Source organism: Bos grunniens, chromosome 15 (assembly GCF_055505025.1).
Source record: "Bos grunniens cultivar Pamir isolate PY7600 chromosome 15, Bosgru_T2T1.0, whole genome shotgun sequence".
Classification (NCBI taxonomy): domain Eukaryota; kingdom Metazoa; phylum Chordata; class Mammalia; order Artiodactyla; family Bovidae; genus Bos; species Bos grunniens.
Window position 1 is genome coordinate 54485926 of NC_141179.1, and position 13111 is coordinate 54499036.

Sequence of the window (13111 nt, forward strand, 5' to 3'; positions counted from 1 at the left end):
GGTGTCAACACACCTGTCCATCCTTAATGTCCTCAGAGTTCAGGCCATCATCATCTCTTACTGGACTTCTCTAGTAGCCTTTTAGCAAGTCTTCCACCCCTAGTGTGGGCACCTCCAATCTATTTTCTTCACAATTGCCATAAAAATTACGTAGATTATTCCTACTGACAAACCTGATCACATCATCTTCCCACTTAAGACCCATTATTGGAAGTAAAAAGAAAAACATTAAAACATTAGGTGCAATGTGATATCCTGGCTTGGATTCTGGGATAGTGAAAGGACATGAGTGGAAAAACTGGTAAATAAAGTCTATTAATTTATAGTCATGTACGAACATTGGTTTCTTAGTCTTGACAAAGGTGCCGTGGCTATGTAAGGTGATAACACTGGGCCAAACTGGATGAAAGATCCATGGTTCTTAGAAAAAACTCTGTACTACCTTTGCAACTTTTCTGTCAGTCTAAAATTCTTTCAAAATAAAAAATTTATTAAATAAATAATAGGATAAAACATTATCGACTTCCAATTGTTGACAGATTCAGTTCAGTTCAGTTCAGTCGCTCAGTCGTGTCTGACTCCTTGCAACCCCATGAACTGCAGCACACCAGGCCTCCCTATCCATCACCAACTCCTGGAGTCCACCCAAACTCATGTCCATCGAGTCGGTGATGCCATCCAGCCATCTCATCCTCTGTCGTCCCCTTCTCCTGCCCTCAATCTCTCCCAGCATCAGGGTCTTTTCCAGTGAGGCAGCTCTGGATTCAAGGCCGCGTGCATTTTGGCTCTTAACTGCCACCTACCCTGTACTTTCACCAGCCACTCACCTCCCCACCTGCCCATGCATTGTCTAATTTCCATGGCTTAGTCTACGTTTCCTTTCTGTCTGGACTATCTTTCTCTTCCTTCATGTAGTGAATTCTGTTTTACTTTTCAAAAGTCAGCTCCGAGTCATTTCTCTTTCAGGGCTTCCCTGAGTCCCCCAAGCAAAGCAAATTTTTGGTAGCAAATGGTATTTTAACTATTGAAGTGTAAATATTTGCCTTTCCACCCTGCACTCTGAGGGCAGGGTTTGTTTTTTTTCTTTTGTATCTATATTTCCAGAATTTAGCAAAGTCCCTGATACACAAAGATACTGGATAGATAACTGCTTCATGATGGAGTGAAGACCTCAATGACTTGAAAAGATATTTACTTTCTCACGGGAGACCCTTCAGCACCCCTATTGCTCTCAGTGACTGACATAAGAAACAAGCCTTTGGAAATTCCGGTGGTCCAGCAGTTAAGACTCTGCACTTCCAGTGCAGGAGATACAGGTTCGATCCTTGCTTGGGGAACCAAGATCCCACATGCCTCTCAGTACAGCCAAAAAATAAATAAATAAAAACAGCAAAAAGAAAAAAAGAAAAAGAAACAAACCCTTGAGGAAAGTTCCTGTGTCTTCTGTAGAAATGCTGTTCATGATGATTTTCCATATATTATCTTTGCTCAGTTGCTCAGTTGTGTCTGACTCTTTGCAACCCCATGGACTATAGTCAGCCAAGCTTCTCTGTCCATGGAATTTTCCAGGCAAGAAAATTGCCTGGAAACCCACTCTGGAGTGGGTTGCTATTTCCTTCTCCAGAGGATCTTCCGCACCCAAAGACTAAACTCATGTCTCCTGTGTGGTCTGCCTTGGCAGGCAGATTCTTTACCACTGTGCCACCTAGGAAGCCCATATATTATCTAATACTCTTAAAAAGGAGATTTGATAAATTCTTCCAAAATCCAGTCAGGAAAAAAAATCTATCTACCCATAGCAATCTGTCTCACTAAGTTTGTCTGCCACCTGTCTGCTACCCTCTTAGAGAACTTGCTCACAACCTTCCTAGTCTGCCCATCGCACTGTTGGACAGATCTGTTAGAAAGTTCTCTAACTAAATCTGATTTCTCTGAGATTCCCCACATTGCTCCTAACGCTGACCTTGGGGCTGCACAACAAGCCAACTCCTTTGGTCTTTTTAGAGCTCTACAGAGATTTGAGGCAGAGAACTCCTCTTCTGTACTCTCATCCTTATCAGTTCTAGCCCCTGGACCCCTCATGCCACATTAAATTTAAACATTCTCTCTCTTGAAATATGCTGAGCTCTTCCCCTTACCTCCCCTACCCAGGTCTCTGTACGTTGTGTTTTTTCTTTTTTAAAATTATTTGTTTTTTGGCTGTGCCGGGTCTTAGCTGCGGCACAGGGGATCTGTAGGTGCAGCCTCTGAGCCTTAGCTGCAGCCTGTGGGATCTAGTTCCCTGACCAGGGATTGAACCTAGGTCCCCAGCATTGGGAATGCGGAGTCTCAGTCACTGGACCACCAGGGAAGTCCGTGTGTTTTTCAAACACCCTGCCTCTACCCACTCTTATCTGTTTGTCTTATTTTTCCAGGATCGAGGTAAACTCCTTCATTCATCCAATAGTTATTGATAACCAACCCTGTGCCAGCCAGGCGCTGTGCAAGGTGCTAGGAACACAGTGGAGAACAAGAGAGACACTGATGCTGATAGTCCAGGTTCTCACTGAAGTCTCTCTGATGACCTTCTTTCCCCCCGCTTCTGTATCTCCATTATAGCACTTACCACATTGTATCACCAAAGGTTTTTTGTCATCTCCTCTAAAAGGAGAACATGCACTGTTATTTATCTAATATCTTCCCTAGCCTTCAGCATATATCTTTGTACATAGTAACTGCTAAAGAAAGGTTTGTTGAACAAGATTCTAATTCTTTCAAATAGTCCTCTTGTGACTTGTTATTTGTGACCAACAGGCATCCTGGACTGCAGGCTGCTTGCTTATGTAAAATTAATATAGCAATAAGGATCATAGACTTCAGTGTCAAGGCAAGTTTTCTCAGTCCATTTAGTTCTGTAAGTAAGATTCTAAAAGCAGATTCACCATATGAGAATTAATATAAGATGACTACATAATACATACTACACCTGAGGTATGCTGATAGTTCTCCGGGGGAAAAAAGCCCTGGTTTAGAGCATTTGCCAATTTTCATGGTGTAAATATTCCCATCAGGGTCAATTTCAGGCTACAGATGGACATCACTGAATATGGGGTTGTGACATACAGTAGGCCACCATTATGCAGTATTTCCATCTTACAGGTACATATAAATAACTTCAAGAACACTGATAGTAAAATGCATTAAACTAATTAGGAGGCAAGAATTTGAATGTTTCAAGTATAACATTTAATTGTAAATTTATTAATGTTTAGTAATGATCAGTTTTAACAATCTGCTTGGAAAATTGCTGAAAATTTACCACTGGGCTCTCCAGCTTCCCTGATAGCTCAGTTGGTAAAGAATCCACCTGCAATGCAGGAGACCCCGGTTTGATTCCTGGGTCAGGAGGATCCTCTGGAGAAGGGATAGGCTACCTATTCCAGTACTCTTGGGCTTCCCTTGTGGATCAACTGGTAAAGAATCTGCTTGCAATGAGGAAGACCTGGGTTCGATTTCTGGCTTGGGAAGATCCCCTGGAGAAGGGAACGGCTACGCACTCCAATATTCTGGCCTGGAGAGTTCCATCGACTCTATAGTCCTGTGTATCTGAAAGTCGCTCAGTAGTGTCCAGTTCTTTGTGACCCCATGGACTATACAGTCCATGGAATTCTCCAGGCCAGAATATTGGAGTGGGTAGCCCTTCCCTTCTCCAGGGGATCTTCCCAACCCAGGGATCGAACCCAGGTCTCCCTCATTGCAAGCGGATTTTTTACCAGTTGAGACACAAGGGAAGCCCACCCTATATTCCATGGGGTTTCAAAGAGTTGGACACAACTGAGCAACTTTCACTTTCTCCAGAGCCCTTATAAACCAGTTCCAGTACACTGTCTTTACTTGATGTCCTGGAAAGGATGAATGAATTGACTCTTGAAAGTTGTATCCAATTTAGATACATTAAAGAGGAGAGTCTTATTTAAAAGAGCTGTTAAAGTTGATGTTATTGTAAAGTGAACAATCACCATTCCATTTCCACCCTTCAGTCAGGTCAGTTATTCATCCATGTAAAAATCATTTAAGACCTACTGTTGGGACTTCCCTGGCAGTCCAGTGGTTAAGACTCCACACTTCCACTGCAGGAGGTGCAGATTTAGTCCCTGGTTGGGGAACTAAGATCCTGCATGCCAGGCAATACAACCATAAAAATAATAAATAAATAGCTTTGATGCAAAAAAAAAAAAAACTACAGTTATTTTAGGACATATTCATTTGGATCTCCAGATGTTGTGCATATCAGTTCAGTCGCTCAGTTGTGTTCAACTCTTTGCGATCCCATGAATCCCAGCACTCCAGGCCTCCCTGTCCATCACCATCTCCAGGAGTTCACTCAGAATCACGTCCATCGAGTCGGTGATGCCATCCAGCCATCTCATCCTCTGTGCATATAGTTAGCCTAAATAAATTGCTTTTAGAATGAAAAAAGATATTCTGCGCTGGGCAAAACATGGTCCCTGGCCCCATCCATATTTATTTGTATGGGTACTTATGTGGCTATGTGAATACTCCTAAGTCCTTTTTCCCCCTCATGTCTCTTCCTGGGACAGCCTGCACACAGTGATTCTGAGGGAGGTGTGAAGAAAGCAAGACGAAGGAACACACAGCTCTTAATTTCATAGAGCCCTCAGGAGGGACGCTGAGTGGGGACAAAGTGTCTTTAATGGAAGGCGTGGAGTGGGAGCATCCTTCATCCAGGTCCTAAGCTTAGCAACTGACCAGAGGCCTCCTTCACTGCCAGCATCATCACTCACCAAGCACCAAGGAGAATGGACCTTCTGTTCCTGCCTCCCCCAAGCTCAGGGGGACTTTCAAAAAGCAGTTTGTCCTCAGAGACTTCCTTCCATAGGTCTGTGAAGATGAAGCTAGAGCACCAGTAAACAGTGCTACATGACTGGATTCCACAGCCAGACAGTGGCAGGCACTGTATCCACCCAAAGGTAGAGTGAGGAGCCACCAGAGCTAGCTTTTAAAAGTGTAAATCATTCAACATCACTGTCTTGCTTCAAAAGTCTCCATTGCATTTAGAGTAAAATCTAAACCCTTTGCCACATTTTGAACACCCTTCCATGACCTGGCCTCTGCCTGCCCTCTGACTATAGACCATCCTCCCGGTGGCTGCTAGGCTCTAGTAGTTTTTCCTGTCCCTGGGCACACCAGGCTGCCTGTACACCCCACAGGGTCTTTGCCCTGGAGATTTCTCCTGCTTGGGATATTCTTCCCTCGGCTTTCCCTGCAGCTGACAGTTCATTCAGCTCAAATGTCACTTCCTCAGTACGGGGTCCTTTGTGCCACCTATCTAATGATATCCCCCTTCAGTTATTTCCTGTCATGTTGCCTTCTTTTACTTCCTTTGTGTCACATCATTATCTGAAAGGCATGTCTTCATTTGTTTATTATCTGCCTCGCCCATGAGCAATGACAGCTCTATAATAGCCTGGACCTCAATCCTTGGTCACTGTTATATTCCTAGTTCATAGAACGGTGCTGAGCACGTACAAAGGGCTTACTGACTATTTTTTTAATAAAAGAAGGATAGAATATTTATCTGGATTATCTGATTCCCGTGAGGAATGAACCCTAAATTCAAGACACCAAATCCTTGGAATTAAACCACACTTGTATTTTCATCATTATTATTATTACTGACCTCACTTTTATTATCATCTCACAACCATCGTTATGTACAACAGTGCTGCCCGGCACTTGCAGGGTACTTACTGTCTCTACGATGAAAAGTGAACGAGTAGACACCAGCTTTGCAACTGACCTCAAGCTTCTTTACTGCCCTGCAGCTACTCAGAACCACTCGTTTTCACCTGACACACCATGCCCTCATCCCTCCATGAAAGTGAAAGTGAAAGTCGCTCAGTCGTGTCCGACTCTTTGTGACCCCATGGACTATACAGCCCATGGAATTCTCCAGGCCAGAAGACTGAAGTGAGTAGCCTTTCCCTTCTCCAGGGGATCTTCCCAACCCAGGGATCGAACCCAGGTCTCCCACATTGCGGGTAGATTCTTTACCAGCTGAGCCACAAGGGAAGCCCAGAAATACTTGAGTGGGTAGCTTATTATGTCTCTATATGTTGGCTTATTCTACCGTTTCTTCTATTCAGAATTCCCATTTCCTGTCTTTGATGAGTTCTCATTCTTCCTTTAGAACTCAATTTTGTATCCAGGTAGTCACTTCCTCTTCTTGTTCTTCCACAGCACTCTGTCTACACCGCTGTTAAAAACTCACCTCCTGGGACTTCCCTGGTGGTCCAGTAGTTAAGACTGTGTGCTCCCAATTCAGGGAGCATAAGTTCAATCCCTGGTGAGGGAACTAAGATCCCACATGACTCACAGTGTGGCCCCCCCCAAAAAAAAACAACAACCAAAAAAACCTCACCTCCTGAATTATAGTCATTTGTTTCCATCTCTGTGTTCTCAGGAACCATGGCTGGGCCCACCAGACAGCAGTTTCACAATGTCTGTTGAAATCTTGCACCTGGTGTTGGGCATAGGCTGTCTACAGAGCTATATGCTAGGTTCTGAAGGAGAAGATATACAGTGCTGGGCAAACCATGGTCCCTGGCCCCAAGGACTTACAATCTAACTAGAGAGACAAGTCGTTTTTATGGAAAATACATTATTAAAAACCAGTGTATTCTAGAATAAAATATGAGACAGAAGAAAGCTTGATGTGGTAGAACCTGTATAACATTGGAATAGCCAGTACACTTGGTTTCTGGTTCCAACGTCACCATTAATTCACTATGTGGCCTTGAAAAATGATTTCTCTTTTTTAGACCTTGGCTTTTTTGCCTGTAAGCAAAGATGTTTGATCAAAAAAGCCTTGGATGATTTTTAAAGCGGATTCCGGCTGAATTTGACTCCATGGAAACTGGAAGGGATGGTGGGGAGAGCTTCGTAGTCTTGCTTTGCCCCCTGGTGGTCACTCAGCAACATCACAGTCCCAGGAGACTTGGCTGTAGGCTTTTCTCAGGGATGGAGGTAGCAGAACCCAGAGTCTAGAAAACGAAGAACTGTGGAACAATGACCATTCTAGAGAACAAATCAGTCAGTCACTGGTGGATTGGTATAGAATCCCATCCTCCTTTAAGACAAAGGAACTAAACCCATGTCGTATCTGTTTCTGTCCCAACCAGCGGAAGTCAGTCTTTATGAGGCTCTTCTGTATTCCCCGACTTTTTCTTCTGCTCCCATCACAGTACTCTCTTCTAAGGCAAGTTGGGTTTTTTTCCTGTTTTCACATAAAAAGACACTGATCCTCAGTGCACCACCTCTTGTCGCCAGCTAGTTTGGGTTCAGAAGAACTAGACAGTGATAGTAGTACAAAATCCATTGTCCCTCTTGGCCAAATTCGAATCTAAAGATAGGTTAATTTGAAGTTCCAGTCCTGAATCCAGTGGCCTCCAACTCTCACCCTCCCTCTCAGGCTTTCTGATACATATTTTGTTGGTGTTGTTCAGTTACTCAGTCGTGCCTGACTCTTTTGCGACCCCATGGATTGTAGCCCACCAGGCTCTCTGTCCATGGGATTTCCCAGGCAAGAATACTTGAGTGGATTGCCATTTCCTTCTCCAGTGGATCTTCCCAACCCAGGGATTAAACCTGCATCTCCTACATTGGCAGGTGGATTTTTTTTACCACTGAACAGCCAGGGAAACCCAATACATATATTATAGGAGAGCAATTGAACATCCAGAACATAGTTGGGGCAAATTTTTCAGTTTGGTCAGTGTTACTGTCCATCCAGACCAGACCACCTGACCTGCCTTTTGAGAAAACTGTATGCAGGTCAGGAAGCAACAGTTAGAACTGGGCATGGAAAAACAGACTGGTTCCAAATAGGAAAAGGAGTACGTCAAGGCTGTATACTGTCACCCTGCTTATTTAACTTAGATGCAGAGTACATCATGAGAAACACTGGGCTGGATGAAGCACAAGCTGGAATCAAGATTGCCGGGAGAAATATCAATAACCTCAGATATGCTGATGACAACACCCTTACGGCAGAAAGTGAAGAAGAACTAAAGAGCCTCTTGATGAAAGTGAAAGAGGAGAGTGAAAAAGTTGGCTTAAAACTCAACATTCAGAAAACGAAGATCATGGCATCTGGTCCCATCACTTCATGGCAAGTAGATGGGGAAACAGTGGCAGACTTTTTTTTTTTGGGCTCCAAAATCATTGCAGATAGTGATTGCAGCCATGAAAGTAAAAGACTCTTACTCTTTGGAAGGAAAGTTGTGACCAACCTAGATAGCATGTTAAAAAGCAGAGACATTACTTTGCCAACAAAGGTCCGTCTAGTCAAGGCTATGGCTTTTCCAGTCATTATGTATGGATGTGAGAGTTGGACTATAAAGAAAGCTGAGCGTTGAAGAAGTGATGCTTTTGAACTGTGGTGTTGGAGAAGACTCTCAAGAGTCCCTTGGACTGCAAGGAGATCCAATCAGTCCATCCTAAAGGAGATCAGTCCTGAGTGTTCATTGGAAGGACAGATGTTGAAGCTGAAACTCCAATACTTTGGCCACCTGATGTGAAGAGCTGACTCATTTGAAAAGACCCTGATGCTGGGAAAGATTGAAGTCGGGAGAAGAAGGGGACGACAGAGGATGAGATGGTTGGATGGCATCACCAACTCAATGGATATGAATTTGGGTAAACTCCAGGAGTTGGTGATGGACAGGGAGGCCTGGTGTGTTGCAGTCCGTGGGGTCACAAAGAGTCGGACACAACTGAGCAACTGAACTGAACTGACTGTCCATCCATTTTTTATGACAAAATGAGGGTTTTACTCCTTCCCATTCTTCCTGGAGAAGGGCCATGAGTCCCTCCTTCTGGGGTACTTGGTCCAAAAAAAGTAAAAGTAGCAGAAGGGTTTTTTTTTTTTTTTTACTTTTTATTTTGTATTGGGGTATAGCTGATTAATAATGTTGTGATAGTTTCAGGTGAACAGTGAAGGGACTCAGCCATACATATACGTGTATCCATTCTCCCCCAAACCCCACTCCCATCCAGGCTGCCATATAACATTGAGCAGAGTTCCATGTGCTATAGAGTAGGTCCTTGTTGGTTATCCATTTAAATACAGCAGTGTGTATGTGTGTGTGTTAGCTGCTCAGTCATGTCTGACTCTTTGCAACCCCTTGGACTGAAGCCTATGAGACTCTTCTCTCCATGCAATTCTCCAGGCAAGAATACTGGAGTGGGTAGCCATTCTCTTCTCCAGGGTATCTTCTGCACCCAGGGATTGAACTGTGTTTCCCTCATTGCAGGCAGATTCTTTACCGTCTGAGCCACCAGGGAATGAAAGTGTGTACATGTTCATCCCAAATTCCCTAACTGTCCCTTCCTCTCAGCAACAATAATTGCAGAAGGATTTTTTGACGAGTTGAGAAAAACAGACTAGAATAAGACATGCTATTTATATTGTAAAAGGTGATCAATACTAGCAGAGAAAAGTTTGTCTTTTATTATTTTATTTTAGATCATGCTGTATTTTTTCTTCCAGTTTTATTGAGATATAATTGACATACAACACTATAAATTTCAGGTGTATGGCATAGTGATTTGACTTAAATCCATCATGAAAGAGGCTTCCCTGGTAGAGAATCGGCCTGCCAATGCAGGAGATGCGTGTTTGATCCCTGGGTTGGGAAGATCCCCTGGAAAAGGAAATGACAACCCACTCCAGTCTTCTTGCCTGGGAAATCCCATGGACAGAGGAGTTTGGCAGGCTACAGTCCGTGGGGTCGCAAAAGAGTCAGACAAGACTGAGTGACTAAACAAACAAGAAATCATGAAATGATTACCACAATAAAGTCAGGGAATATTCCTCATCTCATATAAATTTTTTTTTAAAAAAAGAAAAATTCCTTTTCCATGTGGTGAAAACTCAGGATTTACTCTCATTAACAACTTTCATATATAACATACAACAGTGTTAATTATATTGATCAAGTAGTATATTATATCCCCAGTACTTGTTATCGTATATAACTGGAAGTTTGTACTTTTTGATCCTCTTCATCTAATCCTCTCCCCTCCCCATTCCCCAGATTCATGCTTCAGAGAGACCATTCAGACTGTGAGTTGGAAAACAGAAGAAAGCAGGATGAGATGGAAAGTGTGCTGGATACTTTTTGTTTGCCCGGCCAGATAGGTTCCCAGAATTTTGACCTGTGTGGACTCCCAGTGGCCCTAAAAGTTTTGCCTTTTACGTGTCTCACTCTGAAGTAGAGTTAAGGCGGGGTGTTTTCCCATTTTATTTCCTTAATTGCTATCTGTTGGACCTAAAGGGCTTCTTTAGTTTCAGTTCAGTTCAGTTGCTCAGTCCGACTCTTTGCAACCCCATGGACTGCAGCATGCCAGGCTTCCCTGTCCATCACCAACTCCCAGAATTTACCCAAATTCATGTCCATTGAGCCGGTGATGCCATCCAACCATCTCATCCTCTGTCGTCCCCTTCTCCCGCCTTCAGTCTTTCCCAGAATCAGGGTCTTTTCAAATGAGGCAGCTCTTCACATCAGGTGGCCAAAGTATTGGAGTCTCAGCTTCAACATCTGTCCTTCCAATGAACACCCAGGACTGATCTCCTTTAGGATGGACTGGTTGGATCTCCTTGCAGTCCAAGGGACCCTCAAGAATCTTCTCCGACACCACAGTTCAAAAGCATCACTTCTTCAGCACTCAGCTTTCTTTATAGTCCAACTCTCACATCCATACATGACCACTGGAAATACCATAGCTTTGACTAGATGGACCTTGTTGGCAAAGTAATGTCTCTGCTTTTCAATATGCTGTCTAGGTAGGTCATAACTTTCCTTCCAAGGAGTAAGTGTCTTTTAATTTCATGGCTGCAGTCACCATCTGCAGTGATTTTAGAGCCCCCCCAAAAAAAGTCTGCCACTGTTTCCCCATCTATTTGCCATGAAGTGATGGGACCGGATGCCATGATCTTAGTATTTTGAATGTTGAGTTTTAAGCCAACTTTTCACTCTCCTCTTTCACTTTCATCAAGAGACTCTTTAGTTCTTCTTCACTTTCTGCCATAAGAGTGGCGTCATCTGCATATCTGAGATTGCTTCTTGCTGCTGTTGCTAAGTCGATTCAGTCGTGTTCGACTCTGTGTGACCCCATAGACAGCAGCCCACCAGGCTCCCTCGTCCCTGGGATTCTCCAGGCAAGAATAATGGAGTGGGTCACCATTTCCTTCTCCAATGCATGAAAGTGAAAAGGGAAAATGAAGTCGCTCAGTCATGTCCAACTCCTAGGGACCCCATGGACTGCAGCCTACCAGGCTCCTCCATCCACGGGATTTTCCAGGCAAGAGTACTGGAGTGGGGTGCCATTGCCTTTAGAGCCACCTTTATTCCCTTCAAAGAACAACCAAATAAAAGAGGGAATTCTTTGCTTGGTATCTTGGACCAGAGCTTGAGGGTAGGGAAAGGAGAAGGCAAGACCAAGGGGATGGGAAGGAGCAGCAGAGAGAGAAATTGAAACAAGTTGCAGACTCAAGGTGGAGTTTTAGGCATCTAGAGGGAGACATTTAAAGAAATTAAAGAGTTCTTTTTCTCCACCAATGTGCTTATGTGTTAAACAGAATTTTTTTCTTTTTTGGCATGCTCTGAACTTTAAACCTTGCTAAACACTATAGACATAACTAAAGGAGGGAACATGCATTCATTCCATAACATCTGGAATGTGCCAGATACTGTAACTAAAGCTGGTCCCACCAAAGCTTGGTCAGCAAACACACCTTCCTGTCTTGTTCACTGCTGAATTCTCTGTACCTGTATTCAGTTCAGTTCAGTTCAGTTCAGTTGCTCAGTCATGTCCAACTCTTTGCAACCCCATGAATTGCAGCACGCCAGGCCTCCCTGTCCATCACCAATTCCCGGAGTTCACTCAAACTCACATCCATTGAGTCGGTGATGCCATCCAGCCATCTCATCCTCTGTCGTCCCCTTCTCCTCCTGCCCCAATCCCTCCCAGCATCAGAGTCTTTTCCAATGAGTCAACTCTTTCCATGAGGTGGCCAAAGTACTGGAGTTTCAGCTTTAGCATCAGTCCTTCCAAAGAACACCCAGGACTGATCTCCTTTAGAATGGACTGGTTGGTTCTTCTTGCAGTCCAAGGGACTCTCAAGAGTCTTCGCCAACACCACAGTTCAAAAGCATCACTTCTTTGACGCTCAGCTTTCTTCACAGTCCAACTCTCACATCCATACATGACTACTGGAAATACCATAGCTTTGACTAGATGGACCTTTGCTGGCAAAGTAATGTGTCTGCTTTTCAATATGCTATCTAGGTTGGTCACAACTTTCCTTCCAAGGAGTAAGCATCTTTTAATTTCATGGCTGCAGTCACCATCTGCAGTGATTTTGGAGCCCAAAAAAATAAAGTCTGACACTGTTTCCACTGTTTCCCCATCTATTTGCCATGAAGTGATGGGACCAGATGCCATGATCTTCGTTTTCTGAATGTTGAGCTTTAAGCCAACTTTTTCACTCTCCTCTTTCACTTTCATCAAGAGGCTCTTTAGTTCCTCTTCACTTTCTGCCATAAGGGTGGTGTTATCAGCATATCTGAGGTTATTGATATTTCTCCCGGCAGTCTTGATTCCAGCTTGTGCTTCATCCAGCCCAGCGTTTCTCCTGATGTACTCTGCATCTAAGTTAAATAAGCAGGGTGACAATATACAGCCTTGATGTACTCCTTTTCCTATTTGGAACCAGTCTGTTTTTCCATGCCCAGTTCTAACTGTTGCTTCCTGACCTGCATACAGGTTTCTCAAGAGGCAGGTCAGGTGGTCTTGTATTCCCATGTCTTGAAGAATTTTCCACAGTTTATTGTGATCCACACAGTCAAAGGCTTTGGCATAGTCAATAAAGCAGAAATAGATGTTTTCCTGGAACTCTCTTGCTTTTTCGATGATCCAGTGGATGTTGGCAATTTGATCTCTGGTTCCTCTGCCTTTTCTAAATCCAGCTTGAACATCAGGAAGTTCATGGTTCACGTATTGCTGAAGCCTGGCTTGGAGAATTTTGAGCATTACTTTACTAGAGTGT